The sequence below is a fragment of the Passer domesticus genome, chromosome 10 (assembly GCF_036417665.1).
Source record: "Passer domesticus isolate bPasDom1 chromosome 10, bPasDom1.hap1, whole genome shotgun sequence".
Lineage (NCBI taxonomy): Eukaryota > Metazoa > Chordata > Aves > Passeriformes > Passeridae > Passer > Passer domesticus.
The window spans coordinates 8,266,207-8,285,612 of NC_087483.1; the positions used below are offsets into that span (position 1 = coordinate 8,266,207).

The following is a 19,406-nucleotide window of genomic DNA, read 5'->3' on the forward strand; positions in this document are numbered from 1 at the left end:
TCACTGTTTTTCTCAGGAGCAGTACTAGTTAACATGGATAAATGTCCATACTGCAAAGTGTAATGTTTGCTTGTCATTCACCCATTCAGATGAATAAGAGGGATTTTCCAATATTCTGGATAGTATAAAACTGTCAGAACTCACTATACACTCCTTACCTTTTGCAAAACAGAGTGTAGGTCTTGGGTTTTACAAAACTTGGTCACTGTCATGTTATTTTTCAAAGCAAATTTCTGCTTACCCTAGGCAAGATACCCTATGAAAAAAACAAATTGATGCCAAGCCAAAGGCACACCTACCCCAGTGTTCTTCTGCAGCAGAGACATCCTTCCCTTAGTGCAACCATGAAGATAAATAATGTTTAAAAAAATAAAAACCCTTATCAAGAGGGACATCAGCTTCACCAGTTCTTGCAGATTTTCTCTCTGCTGCACACCTGGGCTGGGTCAAACACAGCCACTTGTTTGAAGTTCCTCCCACTGCACATTGATCCAAGACAGGCAGCAGTTCATATCCCAGGGAAGGCAACATCTCACAGTCCCTATTGCTTCCCATCCTAGTCAGTGCCATTGCCCCTGACAACCTATTAATAAACACTAATTTCATTACTACAAAGCATCTGAATACTATTCAGTGAGCAAGGAAAAAAACAGTCAGCTTTACTGTGCCCTTTTGGAAAGTGCTATTTGATGGTGATTATTTGCATCTTTTGAACTGAGAATTACCTTTTCTTGGGGACAACAGAGTGACAATTCCCACAGCTCCACACAGACAAGGATCTGTGGGGGCTTTTACTCTACCAGTTCCACACACTCAAACCAAGTAAATTATGGGGCAAAGAAAAGCTCCTGAGGACAAAACTTATAAGCAGTAGGAGCATAATGGCACTCAGGAAGGAGTAGCCACAAACTCAGGCTGATTCCTAAGAATGAAAGCAACAAGGCAGGCAGGAATTCTGCCCAGGCACTGCAGAACTATCAAATGATGAAAAGGAAACTTGGCCACTTCCTTAACTGCAGAGTGGCAACCAAGCTGCCTGGTTCCTGTACACTCAGGAACATATCCCAGGTTGGATGGGATTTGGAGCAATCTGGGATAGTGGAAGGTGTCCCTGTCCATGGCAGGAGCTGGAATTGCATGGGCTTTAAGGTCCCTTCCAACCCAAACCATTCCATGGTTCTGTGATTTTACTTCATGGCTCCCTTGATACTCATTCCACTGCTTTACCACAAAATTTGGTTCCATCAGTGTGTGGATCTCCATCACTGTTGAAAACAGAGCATTAATTCTCACCAAACACACAGTTATGATTACTCAGATCACTGGGACCTGCCTCTCCTTTGTGCCCATGACTGCTGCTGAGAAGCTGCACCAAACAAGCCCACACTTAGTAGATTAAACCCTCTTTAAAAAGGCATCTCCCGAGAACCTTCTGTCCCTTTGAAGAGCTGGGATTGCCCACCATCATCACCCAAGATGTGTTACCTGTCCCACACACAAAAAGCTGAACATCAGGAACAGAACTCCAGCCACCGCACTGGATCAGCAAAGCAATCCCTCCCCTGCTCCCCTCCAGACTGTAACTAAACACTGCTACTAAACAACTGTCATTTCATTTAATCAGAACACTATAAGCCAGAAGAATGAGGAAACAATGAAAATAATTTCCAATCACTTCCTAATCTGGCAGTGAAGAGCAAACTGATGCATCTTTGCGGGGACTGACACCTGATGATCATTTGCTTCCAGGCAATTACTATTTAATGAAGCACAAAACCACAATGATGGAACACACCCGGGTGATTGCAAAGCACCTTCTCAATATCATCACTGAATAATTAACGCTAAGATGACTTACAGAACAATTTCAGCCTGGGGAAACAAAGGGAACCAAGACTTTCAATAACACAATGCCTGCTTGGGGCATAATAATGATGGATTGGCTTTGCTCCAGTGATCAGCGTTTAACCAGCACTGCTCATCCCCCAGTAACTCTCAAACACACTTCCCTGGGAAGTTCTGATTGCCAAGGGATGCACTGACACGCATGCTGACATTATTTATCACTTCACAGTTAGGAAATTAAAATTATACTAACACCCTAATTAACAGCGTGGTGTTCAAAGTCCTGTTGTAGATACAAATTTCACAGAACCATTAATCCATGAAAAGAATACAATGCTTGCTTAAACTTTTTGCCAAATATTAAATGTGATCTCAATTTTCCCTTTCAATTACCTCTCTTTTAGGTTGCCAAGATATTTATCTTTACAGCAAGACAAAACCCCAAACCAGTAGCTCCAATTAAGTGACATCTGTGGTCCTCCAGATCCACCTTTTCATTCCATTAGCCAAACTTCTGACAGCATGCACATACAGAGTTTGAAAAGTGAACCCAAAAAGTGAATAAAATGTCAGGTTTGATATATTTTAAAAAGCAAACCTGCATTTCTTTTTAAGTCAATTGACAGTACACAGACCTGCCTGTCTATCTGTCTTTGTCTAAGTTTTTCCAGCTGGATAAACCCAATTGCCATTAAAGTTGACAAAAGACAATGATATTATTAATGAAAGCAGCTACATGATGTTAGACTTTTCATTACAGGCTCCTAGTGAACTTCAATTAATTGCATGGCTGCTATGCCTAAAAAGGCTGCTGAGGGAAAGGAGGCTTGGGGGGAAGGAGAAAGGAGGTATTTTTAACTTCTTGCTCTGAGGTGCTCAATCCATCATTTTCCTCCTCAATTCTAAATAAAATATTGCTTCAGAAAAGCCCTCTTTGGATTAGCTGTATGGGTTTTTTTCCTCTAAGCACAGCCTATATTAAACTACACATCTGTATTTACCTTTGTAGGCAGCTCCTGATAGAACACAGCTTTATATGGTGTCTCTAGCAGTGTGGGGTTTGGCTAACAGATTTCATTTCAGCTGGACAGAATACAGAAATAGCAAGGCCAGCACAGCCATGGCCCCTTTTGTCCTTCCCTGCTGTCCCCACCCTCCCTCCACCCAAACACAGCCTGTGCAGCTGAGGGAAATGTCTCCAAGGGCTCCCAAGGATTCCACTCCCTCCCTGCCTTCCTGACCACTCTGGCTTGATCTAAAACTGCAAATACCTCGTTAGCAGTGAGATGCAAATGAGAGCTGTGCTTGAGTGAGCTGTTCATAAACTATCAATAATTCACACTCTAAGCCCTCTCTCTCACCCAGGCAGGCAGCAAGGATAGCTCCCTATGAATGCTTTCCAAACTCTGAGCTCCTATGAGCCTCTACATACAGACATGTAAAAGTAATTAATTGCTACACTTCATTAGAGTCTCCTCATTACTGCCACACCCAAACCCAGCTGTCCTTCTGTCCCAGCTAGGAGACTCAGCAGCAGACCCCAGGACAAGCCCAGCTTTGGCCAGCACTGTGCCTTTATCAGCAGCTCAGCTCCTGACATGCACAAGCTTGCTCTCCATCAGCACAAATGTAAGTAAAGGCTGAAGAAACTCAAGTTGGTTTTTTGGTCATCCTTTCTAAAAAGTGTTTTAGTTATTCTACCCTATTCCTAATAAATTTAACTCCAATTGTCTTTTAATTACAGTAAAGCAGGGAAGCTTCAGTCACTTCCAAAAGCACCATTTCCTCCTTCGCTTCACCTCATGGGTAGGTTTTGCTAACTTAGAAAACTTTTGTTGAATTTTGCTTTTTCTGCCACTATGTTCTCATCCCTCATGATCCTGCCATGACCTCACACCACCTTCTCTGTTGTACTATTAGATTATTTTTAAATTAGTGTTATAATTGATTGAGTGTTTCAGGCCCTGACCAATTTATTGATAGAAATACAAGTTCTGTCCCAAAGCAAGTAATTAACTCTGGCTTTCTTCTTCTATCCCTTTTAATATTCATTCATATTCAATCACTTTTCTCCCTCACAATATTTTCATGATGGTCCTGCTGAAAGGAATATGAAAAGATATTACAACTACCTTAAAATGCAAAATTCTGCTGTCTCTTGGGCTCCCTGCTTAACTTGTTGATGCTCTCTCCTCTGCACCCTTAATTTTAATTGATTTCTCTATTTTTAGGAGCAGGTAAGAAGCAGCAGTTCAGAGTTCTGTACAAGTCTTTTATATATATATATATATTTATGCAACTGTGTTCAGAGTTCCTAAGAAAAAAAAAATTTAAATGCCTCAGAAATGCATTGAAATATTTAAACCATGGATGAACTAGAAAAAGAAAGGTCTCTGCATGTTTGACAGCCAACAGCTTTCAAATTTTCATTTATCTCCGCTTTCAGGAACACTCACAGCACACAGTGACATAAGCATCTTTTCTTTAAATAGTGTTTTCCTAATTTCCTCTGGACTCTCCCATTTATGCCAGCAACGCTGCTCCAGTCAGACAGAAAACACAAAACCCAAGGCACCTAACAAGGACAGCTCTGCTCTATTATTGATTTTATTATCCACTGCAAACCCAGCTGGAAATAGCAAAGTTATTGACATGTTCCAGGAGGAGCTTCTGCACACACTCTCCCAGCATCAGAATTCCCAGAATTTCCACTTTTGCTTATATTTTTCATTTAAAAATCATTAGTAAATTGCAGTGTTGTCATGGCAAGCAGGTAATGTTTAGCAAAAATGCTAAGATAAAAACACTGGTTTTCATGTTTTTAACTAGTATTTTGAACTTCTGCTTCCATGAAGGTTTCCTCATTTAATTTTGCAATCTTGGGACCTCACAGAAAATGACAGCTCTAATTCTGGACAGTTTGAGCTGACACACTTCATCCTGAGCATCTTAAAGTTGAAAAAGCCAGTACTGTAAATGGAACGAGCAATTGATTTGACTGACTTTTAATACTGACTCACATCACATTAAATACTCCCATATTTACACTTCCTATCACAAACCTATTTCCAGCCCATCCTACAGAACACCCAACAAGGTGCATCACCATAGCAGGCATCACAAATTCAGCCTGGAGTCCATAAGCAATAGAATATAAAACTTTGAGGAACCTGAAAACAAGACAGTTTGCAGCCTCCCCACTGGATGAGGCTTTGATGTTTCAGAGTAATTGTTTAAGGGCATTTTATACCTTTTTTTTTTTTAAGAAGGAGCCTGAGCAGCATGATTTAACTTCAAAACTGGATCTTCTAGAACAGGTTGGACTGAACAACCTCTTTGGCCCTTTCTAGTCTAAATTATTCTGTCATTCAGTAACACCACCATGGCCACAACAGAGGGCCTTTGGATAGCAACAACCACATCTGTTACATAAACTGGAGGAAACAGAACATGAAAAACATGGTTATTTTCTTACACAAGTAAGCTTTATTAATTTTACTGTATGCACATCTGCTCTTTATTATTTCTCTGTGTTTTCTTAAAACAGGCTATCTACTTAATGGACTAAAAACAACATTAAAAGCACCTGAAATAAAATATTTCATTCTACTAATTGAGAAAAACAAAATCTTTCCAAGCCACAATTTGCAGTTATTACACTGTAAAATTCACACACACATTAAAAGATGAACTTCACCCTCTTCTTAACAAAGCTGCAATACACAGAACACTTAAATAGGGTATCACATTTGGTCCTCCAATTTCATTAGCTTTAGGAAATATGAATTTTACATACTACACATATACTTGTCTCACCACCAGCACTCCTTGCATAGTAAAAGTAACTTTGTGATGAGTGATTCTGTGGGCTGAGCTGTCCCAATGGAATGCAGGGAGAACAGAAAGCACCACCACAAAGTCATCTTTGTGAGCTTCTGCATTTGAGGATATAAATCTGCATGACTGTTGGACGAGGACAGCACACCAGTGCAGAAATATCATTCAAAGTCTTGAAACTGTCCAAATTGCAGAGTTAATAAATGGTGGCAAAGGTCTACATTTGGGTGGGCTACATTCAATTTCTTGTTAGACAAGCATTAAATTACTGTGAGGAAGCCATCCCCTTGATAATAAGTAGTGGAAGACACATCAACTGTCTATTAAAGGATGAAAAGAGGAAATGAATAACTGAAGGTCTTTTAAATCACTTGTGTGCCATTTTGATGCATTCAATGTGGTACTTACTTTAAATTCTTTATTTCACAAAGTATATGAAGTTCATGATTTAAAACAAATTTCCTAAGAGACGGATTTGCTCCTTTTCCTCTGACCCATTTCACAATTAAAAGCAGCAAAGCTGTAGGATCATAAAAGGATGTGTTATTTGAAACTTGGTACCTTTGCATATCCTTTACATTAAATTAATTCATTAGTGAAATTTCTATTCACAATCACAAACAGACTTTGCTTAACAGTTGTTAAGGTTGCAGGACTGAATGAATGGATTTTTAAAATTGGCACTTGATAAAAATTCCAAGTGATCCCTAAGGTCCACAACATTAATGAACACAGATTTACTCAGAAAAAAACTTATTAAGTAATATAATATATTCTATAGGCAATTTGGTAACCCACTTACAATTGCATACATATGTAGGTATCAGTTTGCCAAAAATCCCTCTTTCCATCTTGCTTTGTGGAGCTTCATTTTCAGCAAAGACAGAAATAGGCATTTCTTTCCTGCCACTATAGCACTTGAACTAACGATTAGTGCAAATCAGACTTACGCAAGAATACTTTAAAAACTAATTTATTGAGCTGTAAAAGAGTTTTACCTATTACAGACTGCAATTTCATTATTTCAGATTTCATAAAATTACAATCAGAACACCATCCTTCTCAAAGGTGGCCACAGTGATCTCTAACAATAAACTTCTGCATTAACCCTCCATAAAACTTTGAAATATACTTTTAATGAAAGGCTAGATACTTTTTATTTGAGTCAGTTACTAACACAGACTGAAAATGTGCTAAACTCCAGCAGCCTATTGAGAGGTAATTCCAAGGGAACCTAGAGAAGCAGCCTTATTTTCCCTGCTTTAGCCACACATCTTGAAATGTGCTGGAATTTAGAGTATAACACAGCCCCACACTGATATTGCATCAGTCAACTTTCATACCCCATTCATCAGAAACACCCCCAATTTTTACTTTTTTTGATGTTTAAAAATTTTGAAAAAATTAGAATATCCAAAAGCATCTATAGGGAGAAACAGATGAAAAAACAAGCTCCAGGAGGTACAGTAGGGGAAAACCTCACCCTTTGACCCAGCAAAGAATTCTGATTATTCATATCCTCAACAGTATTTTCTGTTTTTTTATTACCCTCAAATTCATATAAGCAGCATGAATTATTATTGCCATTCCTCTGTTTCCATTAGGTTTTCCTTAATGGCTTTTTTTGGACAGATATAAAAAACATTTGAAAAAAGAACAAATGTATTTTACCATGTATACCTTTATGCTCTCAAAACTTACTCTGCATCTTAATTTATTGTACTTTCTATAGAAAATCTGGGAGGTTTTAAAGAAATATTGAAGTTGCCCATTTCAGAATAGGAGAAAATGCTGAATCCTGGAGTGCAAATTAAATTTAGTCTCCAACAGATTCAAGACCAGTAGCAAACCAGCTCCAACGTTGAAAATAGAATTCCAACTTCGACTGTGGTCCACAGGCCTTTGCCTACCCTTCACTACTGAAATGATCACAATATCATCATAAAATGATTACCTAATAAGCGATGCTGACTTGGTGCCAATGACTACAGCTTACTGACAGCTACACATCAGTTACATGGAGGTAAATGTATCTCATTTTCATTTTTTTACATTTGAAACTCTTGAAAGTGTTCCTATAATTAAAACCAAATATCTTCTCACACAGTAAAAAAAAATAATAAGTGTGACTAATAAAAGTCAGATATGCAACCCTAGAATTCATTTTAATGTAAAAATTGTTTCAAGAGGTTGAAGTTATTTATGCCTTCCTACATCAATATATAACAAATCCTGTGCTCCTGCATAGATCAAATTCTTGCTATTTAGCTGAAAACATGACAGATTTGGATTTAAACAAAATTAAAACAAAAAAATGCACATCAAAGCAAAGACTGATTAACTTTTCAGCATTGACTGAAGTAACATTTCTCAGCTCATTTATCCATAGCCTGCCAAATTAAACCCCTAAGTTGTGGTCACTGCAAACATCTGTTATTCAGCTACAGCATTTCCCAGCCTTTTTAGCTTTTTCTGTTCTCAACCCAGACACTTGTGCAGAGACTAATAGGAAATAATTTTATTTTATAATTTCAGTTACTCCACTCTAATGATACCAAAGTGCAGGTGCATTGAAAACTACCAAGCTTGTGAAATCAGGGACTCAGGGACTACACCTGCTGTAATTTGCTTATCAGATAAAAGAGCAATGAAAATTAAAAAGGAACTGGCCTGATTGAATAAAACACAAGAAAATTAAAAATGCAATACCACTGTTGCAGAATTCCAATCACATGGGGTCATTCCACCCTGAAAAGAGGAGCTGCAGTACAGAAGATAGAATAGATATAGATAGCAATTAAAGCAGGACAAAGATGCCATTTTTAAGTCTGTGGCACACTATCACCAGTGACAGTATGGACACTTGAAATGAGCTTTGCCATTTTCAAAAATTACCCTCCTGGGCCCAGTTCTGAGGTAGGAAAAACACCAGTGATGAAGGAACACAAAAACAAGGTGCAGCTATATTACTGTAAAGAAAAAAAAACCTATCCTTGAGAGCCCAGCTCCTAAGGAGAAACACTAAAATACCCCAATTCTTCTCTCATAAGAAAGCAATGGAATCCCCATGGAGAATAATAAGCCACAGAAGAAATTTTTAACATTAAAGTCTTACACAATTTCCATAAACCAGCTGTGGAAACTGTAGAAGCAGATTTGTATGGTGCTACTAGTTTGTTGTTCCAGAACAGATAAAGCCAGGACTTTTGTTTGTCCAACTTGTTTTACCATTGCCATGAAGGCATCACTGTACTAAACAACCCAGCACAACACTCAGTTTTATTCACACACCATCATTCAAAAGCTGCACAAAAATAATTAAAGACTCTAATTGATTTTCTGTCAATAGAGAGCAGCCTAAATGTTCTGTACTGAGTTAAGGTCATCATTCTTTTGTCAAAAATCACTCTGAAGAATAGTGATTTGCTCATAATTATTACACACATGGAGTTATGGAACTGAATTTAGAGTACTGACACATTCAACACAGTTGAACTCTCATCATGCTTTTTTTTTTCCTTAAAACAAGTGTTCTCTAATCAAATATGCCCTTAAAGAATACTCCAAGTGAACTAAGCAAGGCTACTTTAGGACTCCAGGAATGACTACACAGGCCTACACATAAAACTTCCAGACAACATTTTAGTGTACACACATCAGCATGAAAGAAAGAAAATACTTTCACCCTGGGACAGAAAGGTACATTACTCAACCTATGTTCCTCAAGATCACTGTTTCAAGGTGACATTTTATACCTTGTGGAAATTTTGCAGGTACTCAAGTTGTTTTAACTAGAGTCAAGTATAACACCAGCTCAGCAAAGTCACCCCTCACTTTCACTACAAATGGAAACTCCCTGACTGGGGTTCAGAATGTGGGCTCTGGGTCACCAGCAACTCCCAAATTACCTCAGTTAGGCTGCGCTGCAGGTGTGCCCACAGCTCACCTCTCTGCTTCTCATTTCTAAAGGAGCAACAGAAAAAAACACTTTGGGTTGAAATGAAATTGTTGACACCTTGTGCAAAAGGATTTCTGTTGCAGCATACATCAAGACGGCCATGATGCACAGTGTCACCACACAATTTCAGAAGGCTTTGAGCATTTGCCCATACACAGAAACACCTCACCACTTCAGAAGGCTTCAGGCACCTGCCCATACACAGTAACACCACGGCTCCTCAGAAGGTTTCAGCATCTGCCCTTCTTGTTCTTCAGCCCAGCCTTTTATCCCCTCACGCTGATGCCCTGCCCCTGTGTGCCCTCTGCTCCCTTTGGTGGTTGGGCAGTGCCACGTGTCTCGTTACCTTCAATGTCATTCACCTGTCCTGCACAGCTGTAGCTCATTGGGGATGAGGCTGGGCCCAGCCCCACTCCCAACCACCACAAGCTGTGTGCCTACAAGCAATGGGACATTCCACTCAATGCCTTTGGTTAAAAGCCACCCCTCTTCCCACAAACCTGCATGGTCTGCATGTCCAACATTATGGTGAGGGAAATGTGCTCTGTGCAACCCCTTGAACCCCAGTGACAGCAAAGCTCACAGGACCTTCTGTTTTCTGGCTGCTGGATTTTTAGTTACCTTTGGTTGTGCTTCAGAAGGAACCTCACGTTCCTTCAGACCTTGGATATGATGCTCTGCATCAGCTTTCCTCATGCTGATATGTTACAGTTGAGACAACCACAATACAGAGTATCATCACACAATTTCAGAAAGCCCCAAACCATACACAATAACACTCACCACATCAGAAAGCTTCAGGCACCTGCCCATACACAGTAACACCATGGCTCCTCAGAAGGTTGCAAGCATCTGCCCTTCTTGTTCTTCAGCCCAGCCTTTTATCCCCTCACGCTGATGCCCTGCCCCTGTGTGCCCTCTGCTCCCTTTGGTGGTTGGGCAGTGCCACGTGTCTCGTTATCTTCAATGCCATTCACCTGTCCTGCACAGCTGTGCCCATTGGGGATGAGGCTGGGCCCAGCCTCACTCCCAATCACCACAAACCGTGTGCCTGCACAAAGTATCAAAATTATATCTGTTTGTCTTCAGTTTCAGAAGCTCTGCATTGTCCTACAAGGGTGCTATTAACCCAAGCCAAACTTATGAAGATCACTAAGCTCACAACTTAATGATCAATTTGAGCACATCTATTCCAGACCCAAGGCCTGGAAGATATTTTTCAGTGGACTGTGGCTTCAGTCACAGCCTAACAAAACCACTCCAAAATCCATGGAACAGTAGGGACTGTCAGTCGTTGGGGATGAGGCTGGGCTGCAGCCCCAATCCCAATCACCACAAACTGTGTGCCTACAGATTTCCACTGCTTTGCTTAATCCTGCTGAGTGGAACTACTTTGAAAGTGGTACCTGGAAAACTGCTTCAAGTCAAACACTTAAGCAGCATGAAAGCAGAAATGCATGTTTTGCTACATTTATTAAGGACCACTGTTTCAGAAGTTGGCCTTTAGTTTGGAAGGAACATTTGTACACAATGCCAGGTTCACAAGTGCCCTTGTGTCTGATCTACAGAGCTGTAGCACAGCCTAACATTTGGATCTAATTCACAGATACAAGAAGAGCAACACTAAGATTTTAATATCTGAAAGATTAGGTAGTCTAGACATAATATTATAAGCAAGAAAGGCAGGCTGCCTTAAAATACATAGAAAGCAACCTGAAATATAGCAGGAAATACAGCAAAACACCCCACCCTTCTGAACCTCAGCAGCCATACAAAAAGTGAAAAGTAAGAGAGTTCCCCAACTCCTTGTAAAATGAAGTTTTAGTCTGAGAACAAAATCAGATTTAAAGGTGCTTTTTTAACCAGTCTTCACCCAGTTTTTTATTATTCTACAGCACACACCAGATTTTGCCACCTTTATTCCTCAGAGACATTGAAATGCCTCAGATACAGAACTGGGGCTGGAGTAAGCAGTGACATTTGTCGAGGTATTACTGATTAGTATGGCTACTTCTAAGGAATGTTCATATTCCCTTCCCTCTTTAATTGGTGTCTTTTTGGTCAGAACATTTAATCTCTGGCCCTTCCGAGTGGTTGTACATGGCTTTATCATCCACTGTTAATTAATTCCATTCCATGTACTTTCCACGATCTGGATTGTTCAAAACCAGAAATTTCATCTTTTATGTCACATTAGCAGATGTTCTTTGGTCATTATTCCCTTAAGCCTTTGAATGTAAAGCACACTCGGGCTCATTTTCATCACTCATCTTTGTGGCAGCTGAAGTGACAGGCTGCTCTTTTAATCCCACAAAAGGCCTTTTTCATGTTTTTTATAGACAAAGTCCATGGCCCTGAACAAAAAACAAGACTGAAGGAAGAAGCAGGGTTGTGGATCCCCCTGATGGGGTTTCTGTGCTCTGCTCTGGTGGTCGGGGTTCCTAGGAGGAAATCCCTGCAGTTCTGAATGAGATTTCATTGATATTTCATGCCACAGGCCTCCTGTACCCTCAGTTTAGTGTACAGATTCTTTTCCCCTGGCTCACTGCTGCCAAAAGATTGTTAAAGGCTAACAGCTTGAGGCATGACTCAGCTTCACTTTTTTTTTTAATTTAAAACAAAATCAAGTAGTTTAAGCCACCTCGAGGCAGGTGAAAATAATTACATTTAGCAGTTGATAAAACCCACATGGTAATTGAATCCAATTTTCAAGAAAATATTAGTGCTACAGATGCTGCATTTATGCTGTAACACCAAAACCTTCAAACACATCTTTAAAAGTTTCAGTTTATAGTGTTCTTGCAGTTTTTACTTACTGCATAAAATTTAAAGAATGTTATATCATGTGAAGGTATGGAAAGGAAACAACATCACTTCTTTAAGTGAATGCCCATAAATTCAAAATACCCATTTCAACAGTTAGGAGATGTCAAATGCAAGCTTCAGAAAATTCCAGCTCCAGTCCCTGAAGTAACTGAAAATTAGATGCACTGGTACTAAAATGCAAACTCTCTCATTCCCTGTTTGCACATTTTTTGCAAAAACCACCATTTCAGATGTAAGCTCTGAAGACATCCAAGATACAGCCACACACACTGATTTTGAGCCTGCAACTCTGATTAGTTCTCAATTCTAGACACAAAACAGCAAAGGGAACCGTAAGGAAATTATTTTAAAAGCTAAACTTCCACAAGGTATCACTTGACTTCACTAGAACAGCAACACAATTTTTACTACAGCACAAGAAACAGAAATACCTGATTTTTTTTTTTTTTTTAAATAACCCAGAGTAGCTCAACATGGCACGTTCTGACAAAAATCTGAAAAGCCAACATGACATGCTTTTCATCAAAATGCATCAATAGAAGCATTCAAAGGCACAGGGCAGACACTGCTAAAGTCCTTGAAGGTAGGTCACCTTCACTCGCTGTATTTTAGTAAATTGCTTCCTTTCTTTTACTTTATAGTTCTGCTTTAGAAAGAAAGGTTATAAAAATTCCAGTATATAAAAAATAAAGATACCATTACTGATATACTTCAATAAGAATATGGTACATGAGAAAACAAAAGCACTTCCAGGAGCAGAGGAATATCCAAAGCTCCATATGCATACCCAGCCTGTCACTGACTGAACACTGACTCCAGTTCTTTCCCCTGTTTCTGACAGCAATAAAAACCACTTCATCCCAGCATCAATAAATGTGGGATTCACAGACCAACTGCTCCCTATTTGTGCACTTTATATCATCTCTCTTTTCTCACTATTCTCATTTTTATGTGGCCATTGATTTATCAAGTGAGTGCAGTAAATGCATAAATATCACACACATCAAATAATTTCCTAAGTCTCTATTTCTCCAGGACATAAAAGTAGTAAGCATGAATACTGCCAACAGAATCCATTACTCATCATGAACAAGTTTCTTTCCCCTTCCCTCCCCTCCCAATTTCCTTCCTTCACTGTTTGTTTGAGGGAGGAGGAAGCTCCTCCTAAGGTAAGGCCACACTGCAGAAGAGTGGAAGATCTATTCAAGATTTCCATTCCCCAATGGTAAGAGAAACACAGAAGGCCACACTTCAGCTGTAAGAAATGTATTGTGAATTAAGACAGGACTGTGACTTTAATTTAATGCAATTACTTGTTAATTTAATATCCCTGAATCATTATTGCTCTGGGGCCTTTGCCTGCGACTCCATTAATTCTTCTCATCCCACTCCACTTGCAGCAAACTGAGCAAGGCCATGCTAATGGAGAAGTTGCAATTATTTATCTTGTGCATTTCCTGCTGACTGACGTTATTGCACCATGCAAAAAATGTCAGTGGGTTTGAATAAAATACTGATAATGGCACGACATAAAGCAAGAGGAGACTGCAGCGCCATCATCTGTTATTGAGTTTTTGCCTTTTGGATGAGCAGGAAGGCATTCAGTTGTTAAGTGAAAGCATGGCATTACTTAAACCTATCTTTTTTCAAATTTTCAATAAAAATGCATGATTTTTCCATTAGTGAAGTATTCCGAATTCCATTTAATTTACTTAAGTATGAAATGTTTACAGTCAAATTCCTACTGTTATATCCAGCAACAGCTGTTGAAAAAGGTTATTATAAACGTGTTAAAAAACTTGAATGCATAGAGGTTTACATGAGAAATGGAAAATTAGGTGATTTCTCTATAAAAAAACCTCAGTTACATTGCATTATTTTGTATGACTGCATTATTTAAACATCAGCACTACAAAGAATAATTAATGAAGGAAAGGGTCACACTGCCAAGCTCTACAGGACCTTTATCCACGTTCTACAAAACAGTATGAATGAAAACAGATTAAAAAAAGGAGTTAAAGGATAAATAGATTTTCACATATCCACTTACTAGCATATGAAATTCATCACCTGAAGGCTAAGGTAACTGCTGCAATGGAGTCATGGGACTGGGTCACTCTCTGGGAAGTCACGGGGTTTACAACACACCAGTGTTCTGGCACTGTGCTCCAAACTGCAATTACACTGATTTCCGAGTGCTAGGGAACACTGCTGGGCCTTGCACTCAGCAGCCTTTATGAAACACATCAATACACCAACACAACCTCATAAAACTCAAAAGCCTCTAACCCAGAAAAGGTAAAGAAAACAACCCAACCCATTCACAGATTAAAATACAGCATGAATTCATAAGAAAGTAAACAATGTTTGCACACATGGAGGGAAAAGAAGGAAAAAAATACGTAAAGTGCTTAAAAGAATCAATAGAACAAAAAAGCAAAAGCCAGAGGAGATGTCATCTCAACATAAAAGACTGCTAAAGTGACAAACGCAGGTCTGAATATCAAACACAGTGAAGAGTCCTTAGCTAAAGTGAATTGCTGGCAGAAGTGCTGTCTGGTTCTACAAACATAAAGTCAGTATTAAAAGAATAGATTTTAAAAGCAAACAGGGGAAATAAAAAATCCCAAACATTCTCCTGGTTTTGAATGGCTCTCCACAGCAGCTTTCTTTTATTAGTTGCTTTTGTTGTTGATTTTTTACCAAACAAAAGGATTCTCCTGTGTTTGGTCACATACTCAGTCACACAAAGTAAGACTTAAACCAACAAAAAGGGGAAGAACCCAAGCTAACCCCTGTAGCTTGTCATAGCATTATAAGAATCCCCAACACTGGAATTGGCTTACTGCAAATAATCTCTGATATTTAAAGAGTTTATAGGTTATAAGTGGGAGAGCAATTCCTAGAGGATTGCATATTCTCTTCTGCTGACAGAACAAGCTCTTCTGCTTCCTAAAGCTGCTGTCACCATCTCAAAAGTAAAAGGCACCTTCAAGAGGTCTCCAGGTGCAAAACCTGAGCTTACTTACCTTTTCATGTACTTACACATCAGTAAGTATTACAATGCCTTTATCATTATTTTTCCCCTCCAAACAAACACTCCCATTATACAGGCAAGAGATTCCTTGCAGAAAGTCTGTATAAATCTTCAGAAAGCAAAAACTAATGTCTGTACAGCCTAAGCCATCTTGTTAACAGCTATTTTATCACCTGAATTTTGTAAGCTTTTCCATTTTCTCAGGACAAGAAGCTGAGATTTCTCATGTACCTTTCGTGCCATTTAATTCACAGAAGCTCCTAAATGCCTTGAACACCCAATTTTTACAATGAAAGAGCTTTCATTTACCATCCAATCACATCCACTAACACTATTCTATTACTTTCAAATGCAATAAGAAGTATAAGACACTCCGTGGGGCTTGTAACAGCATAGAATGAGAACTGTATTAAAGCTGCTGCCTTTTGACCCAGAAAAAAGTACCCCTTGATTGTCCCTTTCACTCAGGGTAAGAACTGTCAGTCAGCCACTCAGCAAAAGAACACATCACTCAGGAAGCAGGAGGTATTTAAGACTTGTAGAAGGGTTGGAAACATGTGAATTTCACAGCAAATTAACATCTTAAATCAAGCTTGAGACTGGGGTCATTATTTTGAAATCCTTCACTCGACTGAAAGGTTCTGCTGATGGTATGAGTGGGTCACAAAATCAAAGTTAACATACAAATTAAATTCTAAATTTGGTGATGAAAGCTAGACCACAGTTCTAAATTAAAGGAGTAATGAGTGTTACTGGCAGCACCAGAGGAGCCTCATGTGACTTCATTCCCACAAATGTAGCCTCTGCTGAGCTGGGCTATCTTTTATCTAGAAAGAATAACTTTCAAACTGAAAAGCATCCGTCAACGTGTGCTCTAAAGCATAGCAAAAAACTTAATTTCAAAGGCAGAAAGGATACAGCAAAGAGCAGCTCCCAGTGTAAAATTAATGCTGAGGTGCTCAAAATCCCCTCAAACCTCCCTCTGTTTTTAATAAGGTGCTTGTACTTGTTACAGACACCTACAGCCCTGCTCCTTGTCCTTCTCTGAGGAGCAGCACCATGCTGCCTCAGAGCTGCTCTGACCTCTGCAACTGAAAGAGAAGCACTTGATCACAAAGGAAGGACATGTAAATGAAACTGTTCAAGTGCCTTCATCTGTTCAATTGTAGCTTCCTCCAAACAGGACAGACTGAACAAAAACAAACAAACCAAACAACCCTAAGCAAACAAAAAAAACACCATGGAAAGAGGTTTTACCCAGTAGAAAAGTTATCAGCAGATAGAAAGGCAAAAAAAGAGAGGTGAGTATCTTCAAACTTCAATCTGAGTTAGACTAGAATGGAATGGAGTGTGTGGCACAAATCCCATACAAACACTGGAGTTGTCAAGAATGAAAACCAAACCACCTCTGTGGATTACAAACAGCAAGACTCAGCTAAAAGCTTCCAAAGGATACACAGAGTAGAGGACCAGGAGAATTAATATATCAAATTGACAATACACAGCAGAAGTAATGAATATGAGCTTGGAAAGATGTAAGATGTGTAAGATCTGTTGTAAGATGTGCCTCGCAGCATTGCTCAGATATTATCTGTGTGTCAAAAAATCCCAGCTTGCACTCCACAACAGCTTGCTCCAAAGACAGCAGAGAAGAACAACTGGAAGTGGTGAGAGCACAGATCAAGGCACAATTACAGTAATGGGGATCTCATCATAAAGATCAGATCAACAAACCATCTATTTAATCACTCAACCCCAGGATGCTTCAGGCTGGAAGGGACCACAGTGGCTCATCTGGTGCCACCTCCTGCTCCAGCAGGGTTATCCCAGAGCACAGGGCCCAGGATTGTGTCCAGATGGCTCTTCCAGTGAGGAAGTACCACACCCTCTCTGGGCTCTGTTGGAAAAGTTCTTCCTGCTGTCCAGGTGGAACTTCCTGAGCATCAGTCCCTGCCCATCCCTCGTGTGCCACTGCAGGTCCCTGCTCTGCCCCTCCCAACACAGGGACAGCCAGGGCTGAGGCTCCTCTCAGCTGGGGCTCTCTCCAGGCTGAACAGCCCCAGCTCCCTCAGCCTTTCCTCAGCTGGGAGATGCTCCAGGCTCTTCTTCATCTCTGCAGCCTCCACTGGCCCTGCTCCAGCAGCTCCATGTCCCTCCTGTGCTGATGATCCCAGAGCTGGACACAGCATCCAGAGGTGTCCCCCAGGGCTGAGCAGAGGGACAGGATCACTCCCTGACCTGCTGGCACTGCTCTTCCTCACACACCCCAGGACTGCTGAGCTGATGGCTGGTAAAGAAAGCTAACTCATGCTATGGCTCAAAACAGGCACCTTCCTGCAAAGATACTGATTCCACACAGAGGTCAAAGAAGCCTAGAGCATTAAATTTCCTAAAAGTGAGGGGGAAAACCCCCAGTTCTCCCAAGCTAACACAGGCTCAGTTTCTTGGTCAAAACACCTCCAGTGTCAGCCTGCTCAAAACCAGTGCAGATGCAATTCCTGTGTCTAAGGCATGAAGACTCCAGATGTATAGGGAGGGGGAGAACAACCCCTCAAGTGATTCACAGAGTGCTTCTCTTCTTGGGAATATTGTTCCTCTTTGGATTTATTTTGAAATGTTACCCTCCCACTTATTTATTTCTTAATCTTCATATTATCTAAAAATTCTTTAATTTATATATTTTGCATAAATAAGGAAGGAAAAAAAAGGTGGTTTATATTTAGCATGCCTCTTGTGAATTTCTGTCCTTCTCACATCAACAGATAATGTTTAATCTAGTAAACTTTGGCATAATTTAAAATAGCACTCGTCTCCAAAGTCTTGTAGATCTCCAGCATTCGGAATGTTATTCTTCAGGGAACCCATTAATTTTCACAAAAAGGTCTCAAAGGGCTGTATTAATTAACAGATCCAAGTAATCTACAAAAACTGAAATACTGCCAAAACACTCTGCACGTACTCCCAGCTCATTAAAAACGCCAAAATCCTCAGTTTAACATTAAATAATTCCCACAGGACTTACAAAAAAGCTTACACAAGTATGGTATTTAAAAATCATTTTAAATGCTAGGGAAATTTAGAATGATTTATTATCACAATTACACGTAATAAACCTTTCAGAGCTATAGCTCTAACCTAAGTTATAACTGTTACTGTGTGATAAACTGCTCCATCAATATGTCCTTTCCATATGGACTTTGTGCTCCCATTCTCTCACTCCTGCTTTGTAGAGAGCATTTTGTTCAATCTAAGCTACTACAGAAACAGACTCAATCTTACACCACCATTGCTCTAAAGAGGATGAAGAGCTGGAGAAGTGATACTGAAGGATGGTAATATCCAACCCTAAAGAGATGAGGAAGCAAACAAGGTGCACTGCTTAAACATAAAACCAGGTCGAAGAAGCTCGTGGATTAGAAATTATTTGTAAAGACTTGGCACCTACTGTTTAACTCATCAAAAAACGCCCTCAGAAAGTTTCAATGACTACCCAAGTTATGCCATAGTCCCATCTTTGTTCTACTCCAACTGTACCAACTGACATATTTTATTGTCTTCTCCTCCTTTGCCCTTCTCCCCACACCCCTCCAAGAACGACTGTGCACAACCCAGTTCCATTTGTGTCCAAAGTTCCCAACTGCAAGATCACACAATTCTAAACTCAAGGCAAAAATCAGGCCCAAAACAACACAGTTTTATTTCCCAATGTGTCAAAGATAAAACATGTCTTCTTTCCAAGAAAAAAACCAAAAACTAACCTGAAGACTTAAAATCCTTGACTACTGCCACAATGTTACATTCCATTTTCTATTCCTTGGACTCTCTTGTGACTTCACTTTTCTATGAAGTCTTTTCAGTACTTCTTTATCTACTTTTATCTGTTTGAATAAAAAGTCTTTGTGT

At 39.7% G+C, this 19,406-nt stretch overlaps 1 protein-coding gene and 1 long non-coding RNA gene across 4 annotated transcripts in view; both read right to left on the reverse strand.

Moving 5' to 3' along the window:
* LOC135308545 (uncharacterized) overlaps positions 1 to 10,960 on the reverse strand; it is a 64,948-nt gene extending 53,988 nt beyond the window's left edge. The window contains exon 1 of the long non-coding RNA XR_010368948.1: positions 10,424 to 10,960. This is a non-coding gene — a long non-coding RNA (uncharacterized LOC135308545). The remainder of the gene's footprint in view (positions 1 to 10,423) is intronic.
* The window catches only part of SPAG16 (sperm associated antigen 16), a 360,034-nt gene that overhangs the window by 278,643 nt on the left and 61,985 nt on the right, over positions 1 to 19,406 (reverse strand). The window lies entirely within an intron of this gene.